We start from the raw sequence: 6496 nt of genomic DNA on the forward strand, positions 1-6496 counted from the left end.
TCTTGTTGCACCTTATTGAGCTCCTCGGCTATTCTATTAACTTTGTCATTTGTCTCTGAGTCGGCAAACAGATCCCCTGCTGCTCAGTTTTGTCTCTTTACAACTCATCCCCCCTCCACAAGCTCCCTCATCACACCCGAGGATGTGAGAAAACAATCGGGCTAATAAAAGAAGCAGAGAGATAATTACGGCACGGCTAAGGAGTTGGCCTACGCCCTAAACCCTATAAAAGGAGTGATGTAAATCTGGATATGGGGGGCAACGTTGGGGCTCCTTTAATGCGCTTTTCAGATGAAATGAAACTTATCCTTATTTCCATGAATTTCCCGTGTAAATGCTAGGATGAATCCGGGATCTATGTGTTAATGACTCTATCAGGGCCTGATACCCAGAGGCTCCTGCTGTGGAAGGAGATCCGAAGGGATCGGGGTGTTCGAGTGTGGCGCAGGAGGTGTCAAAGTTGGGTCTCTGAGTGTGAGTGTGTGTGTGTGTGTATAAGTGTGTGTGTGTGTTTAAAACTGGGGACCGAGGTGGGGGGGATGGCGAGGGCAGATTGTCCGTGGTTTTCTCCCTTCTGCTGAATGAAGTTATTTCCAGGCCCCTGTCCATCTGTTACCGTGGCAGCAGCGGTGACCAAGGTGTTGCCATGGCGAGGTGGACACAAAAAGGCGTGGCGTGGGAACGGGTCCAGGGGTCAGGAGTGAGGGTCAGGGGGTCGTGGGGTCACAGCCAGCTGGACAGCACACAAGAGGAGACCGGGGTGAGAAAAGAAGGAGGGAAAGTTTTATTCTCTTTCTCTTTCTCTTTTTTTTTTTTGGGCCTTTTCTTCTCCTGGTTTTTCTGCTCTGGAGGGAGACGTCCGAAGAGTGGACACCACTGGACAGTAACATTGAACTGGTGCGGTGAGATGAAAAACAAGAGGGGGTGAATTGTGGAAGAAGGTCCATGGGTTTCACAGAGCGGGGGCCCCCACAATGTCCAGGCTTTGGGGGGGGGGGGGGGGGGGGGGGGGTCCCCTCCATTAGGCCTTCTACCTTACTGATGTCTAATCGCGCAAAGCATTTGACAGGCAGGCAATTGACTCTGGTCAATGTACGTGCAAATGTGTCTACTGAGGAAGGCTGTGCATGTCTGTCTGTGTGGTCACAGAGTTCGACACTCAGACCAAACAAAGCCTTTTTGACAGCATTTCAGTTCGGTCATTTTGTTTTCAAAACCTTTTTTCATATATACAATGGGAAAATATGAGGCGGGTGATGAATCAAAGCTATACTTTACCAAAATCTCTCTATATTGAAAAAAAACAACTTATTTTCATAAAATTGTCAAACATGGACCTATTTTATGGCTGTAGACACAAAAATAACTGCATAAAGACCAGCAGTAATGTTTATTATCACTATTATGTTCATTAAAATGGGGTTTGGTGCTGGAGAAACAGTGTTGGTAATGTTTCATTGAACTTTTAACCATTTTTTTAATCAGGTTTTTTCAGCTTGGAAAAATTATGCAGCAAAAAAAACAAGAGTAAGGTGCAAAAATAATAATAATAATTTTCTCTAATCCATATAGGTTCAAATTTCCACATACAGGACCAACTTCATACACGCCATGTTTTACTTGGATAAATATCTTGGGAAAGTTACAAGGAAAACAACGCAATACTTGTAAGGCAAGGCAAGTTTATTTATAAAGCACTTTTCAGTAATAAGATGATTCAAAGTGCTGTACATTAACAAACTAAAAAACAAACGGAGGAAACAAAATATTACAGAGACTGAAGACATTGCATAGGCACATTGCATTGCAACAGTAGCAGAAGGTCAGATACAATATAAGACAAGTTGGATTACAAACTTCAACACTAATGTATAGAGGCAACTCTAAACAAATAGGTTATTAATCTTGATTTGAAGGAACTCAGTGTTTAAGTATTTTTACAGTTTTCTGGAAGTTTGTTCCAGATAAGTGGAGAATAGGAACTTAATGCTGCTTCTCCATGTCTGGTTCTGGTTCTGGTTCTGCAGAGCAGGCTGGAGCCAGAAGACCTGAGTGGTCTGGAGGGTTGATACACTGATAACAAGTCTGTGATGTATTTAGGTGCTAAGCGATTCAGGGATTTATAGACTAACAGAAGGATTTAAAAGTCTATTCTCTGAGATACAGGGAGCCAGTGTAAGGACTTTAGAACTGGGGTGATGTTCTCTGCTTTCTTAGTCTTAGTGAGGATGCAGGCAGCAGCGTTCTGGATCAGCTGCGGTTGTCTCATCCACTATTAGGCAGACCTGTGAAAACACCGCTGCAGTGATCAGTTCTACTAAAGATAATTGCAAAGATTGGTTTTTCCAGATCCTGCTGAGACATTAGTCCTTTAATCATGGAAATGTTCTTCAGGTGATGAAAGGCCCACTTTATAATTGTCTTTAGATGCTTTTGGAGGTTCAGGTCTGAGTCCATCACTGAACCAAGATTTTGGTTCTGATCGGTGGTTCCTAGCAGAAACGACTGAAGCTGTGTGCTAACTCTTGATCGCTCCTCCATTGGTGCACTGAGCAAAGCGAATGGAATAACTAAGAAGGAGGACTACTGTCATATTCTACAAGTTTACCTCAAATAAACTGTTAGATGGTTAAAGGTTTGAGACAGTCGGGTTTTACACCAAGATAATATTACCAGACGCCGATCAAAACCGGTTTAGGTGTGGAGGAAGAAGCTATAATTAAGCTCCTGCAGTGTGATGACCTTACAAAAGTCCGGACCTTAGTAGTATAAAAAATGCATAAAATCACATAAAAGAGGTACAGTTAATAAAGTATCAATGGGGTATGTGTGCATATGAACCTGCTTATGTATTATGTTGACCTTCTTTTGGATTAGAGAAAAAACAAATTAAATTCAAACGTTTTTAAATAAATCAAAGTTGTATTTTGTATAAATATTCCACCCCCGAAATGAGAAGCTTGAATGCATAGTTAAAAGCCCCCTAATTAATATGAGTTTGGTGCTGATGATGAGTCTAAATAAACCTCTGATCTATACTTTACATGCTTTTCCTAATGAAAGTCATTAGTTTTTATTTTTGAAATGTGGTCCTTATGGTTAGAAAAACATCAGAACATCCATTTGAAACTTTATTAACTTTGTATAACTGTTGATGTTTTTTTCCTGATTCGGCTGCAAAACATGTTGCAGGTATGAAACCATCAGCAGAAAAAGGTGAGTAGAGCCGAGTTGGTTCTGTAGTGCAATTAGGCTGAAGTTCATCATCGGCATGATTGTTTTTATTTTATTTTTTTATGTTTTTACTTTAATATCATCCCTAAATATTGCTTGTTTTTAATTTCTTGCTTTTTTGTTATGTATGTAATTGTAATTTGGAACCGGACCGTGATTTATGCTAATTCATTGATTCAAACCTTAAAAGTCACTGTGAGCAAATTCCACATATAAAGAAATTAATAATCATTGATCAATATTACATTAAAGTGACTATCTGCATTAACTAAACTATGCTCTGACTGCAATTAGGACAACTGTTATACCTGCAGTATAAACCCTGCTTTGTTAACCTCATTGTTTGGTGCAGTACTGAAGAACAACAAGTATTGACTTTTGAAAAAAGTTAATTTTATTGCATCTGTATTTTTCCAGGAGAATCAATTTTGTCAGTTTTCACAGTGTTTTCATTTTTGTGTTTAACTTTTCTACTTCTGTTTGCAAAGTTGAATTGAATTTGTGTGGACAGAATAATCATGAAAATATCAAACTGAATGCCTATTTGATCGTCAGATGTCTGCAGACATCCATGATTTAGTTTTGTTTCCATCTTCTCCAACGTGTTCCAAGTGATGAAACCTAATGTGTAAGTTTTGTTTTATTTATGGACCAGGTTACAATGCCATAGAGGCGGTGTTACAGTTTAATGCATTTTTCAAAATTTTAAACGATAAACTGTCAAAAACAAAGTATTTGTTTGACGTTTTACATAATAATCTTGGGATTTATGGAAAAAAGAGATGAAAAAGTGACATATTATAAAAACAAATGAAGACATGTGCAAAGTAAAATAGTAAAAGGCTGTAAGCAGAGGCTCTGATGGACTCGTGACCAAGATTTAGCTCCTCTGTGGCCCTGCAGGTTATTGCAGGGTAAAAAATGAGGGAGTGGATGAAATGTTAACTTCATAGATGTTGTTGTGAAAAGAATGGTGGAAAATGTTTTCACAAAGGTGTTTTAGATGTGCATCAATTAAGTCACAATGCATTATGGGTTAGAATACCACTGGAAGTACAGTTTACATCTGGAATAAAAGTCTCAACAGATAATAAGGGATCTGTTTCTGTACAAATTACAGCCTTTAACAAAACCTTTCCCCCATATTTTCAGAGCCGACAGATCTGAGAGAAAAGCCTCTTTCAAAGAACTTAGCAGAGGACGTAGCAATAACGTGTTAGGCAGCAGGGAATGGCTAACGATTGAAATGTCCACCTGCCCCATGGCGAAACGAAGAGACGGCGAACCTTGAGCCGCATCAGTGGATAACACATTATGACAACGTGGATAAGAAGGCGCTTACAATGCAATTACAAACGCACACACACACACACATACACAGATGAACACACATTGCACAGAGTAAACACGCTGGTCCCCCTTAAACCTTAATAGTTTCAGGGATGAAGGGAGTGCAGGATCCATACCCCTCCGTAGCCCATATTAATAGGATTAGCAGCGGCCTCAGGAGGGGATGGCCGGCCAAGTCCAACGCTCCGTTTGACACCTTTTGTCAACGAGCCCTGAGACGCAGCTCCCAGCAATAGGGTGAGGGACAAAGGCTTTTGAACATTGTGTTGTAGCTACAAATATATCCCAATGGGGGAACGCAACGTCGAACCTCAAGTTCCAGCAGATAAAACGAACAGACAGCTATTTTAACAACTCAATCAGTTTTCGAGATAAATCAGATCAAACATGCCTTTTGACTTCTTAATACATACAATTTCACTTTCAGAACTAAATTAACTGTGATAAAGTCCTCACTTTTTTCATGATATGAAAAATTGGTACTCAGAAGAATGTCGTAGATCTAACCTTTTAAAATCAAGGGTCTGTTTCAGTAAGTCTTTAACTTCTAGGTTTGAGTTTCTTCCTGAACTTCACAAAGGCTGTTAATCAAAACGAATCTGGAGACAGACAGCAGCCCACCAAGGCACTGAGTAGGAGCAAGTTGATCGGCAACAGATAGATGGATGAATGAAAAATTCTTCAACAAAAAGAGTTGAAGTCTCTGCAATCAACTTTCACATCAGCAAAGAAACATCTGACATGTACCAGCGAAGAAATATGTCGGATTAAAGATGCTCCAAAATCTGAGCTTGATGCACATGCATGCACTGTGAACAAGACTGTTGGAAGGGCCTTCATAATGACATCACGCTGCACTAAAAGGACCTTTTACTCCCCGGACTGTTAGTCAGATTACCACAAATGCAATGTTTAGGACTGTTAGGACTGTTATGTAAGGAAACCCAGCAGGGTTTCCTTACATAGGAAAGAAAGAAAGAAAGAGTTAGAGCCACAGTGGACAGTCGTCTGCATTGTTGATGGCTTTGCAGCAATCCCTCATACTGAGCATGCATGAAGCGACAGTGGAGAGGAAAACTCCCCTTTAACAGGGAGGAGAACCTCCAGCAGAACCAGAACCAGGATCAGTGTGAACGCTCATCTGCCTCGACCCACTGGGGCTTAGAGAAGACAGAGCAGAGACACAGAAAGCTCAGAAGCTCACATTGACCCAGGAGTACTTTCTATGCTAGATGGTAATAGAGGATGATCTGCCTCCCCTGATGATGTCACAGCTAACAGAACGCCAGACCAGGTGAACTATGAAGAGAAAAAGTGACAGAGAGCAAAAAGTTAAAAGTTTAAATAACAACAAACAATGCAAATTGGAGAGCAGAAGGAGAACTCAGCAGAACAGAGCGAAGTGCTCTGTTAGGAACATACGGGGTAATCAGAGCTCTGATATATGATGGAGCTTGATTATTAAGGGCTTTATACGTTAGAAGAAGAATTTTAAATTCTATTCTTGATTTAACAGGAAGCCAGTGAAGGGAAGCTAAAATTGGAGAAAGATGATCCTTCTTGTTGATTTTTATCAGAACTCTTGCTGCAGCATTTTGGATCAGCTGAAGGCTTTGAACTGCATTTTGTGGACTTCCTGATAGTAAAGAATTACAATAGTCCAGCCTTGAAGTAACAAATGCATGGACTAGTTTTTCAACATCACTCCTGGACAGAATGTTTCTAATTTTGGCAATATTCCGGAGGTGAAGAAAGGAAACTCTGGAAACCTGTTTAATATGAGATTTAAATGACATTTCTTGGTCAATAATTTATGTCATTTAATTTGTTTCAAAATGTTTTCATAATACATTCTTCTCATTCTTTACATGAAGTATGCAATTTAGGCTCCCTGAAAAACGAAATATACTTC

The sequence above is a fragment of the Fundulus heteroclitus genome, unplaced genomic scaffold (assembly GCF_011125445.2).
Source record: "Fundulus heteroclitus isolate FHET01 unplaced genomic scaffold, MU-UCD_Fhet_4.1 scaffold_80, whole genome shotgun sequence".
Lineage (NCBI taxonomy): Eukaryota > Metazoa > Chordata > Actinopteri > Cyprinodontiformes > Fundulidae > Fundulus > Fundulus heteroclitus.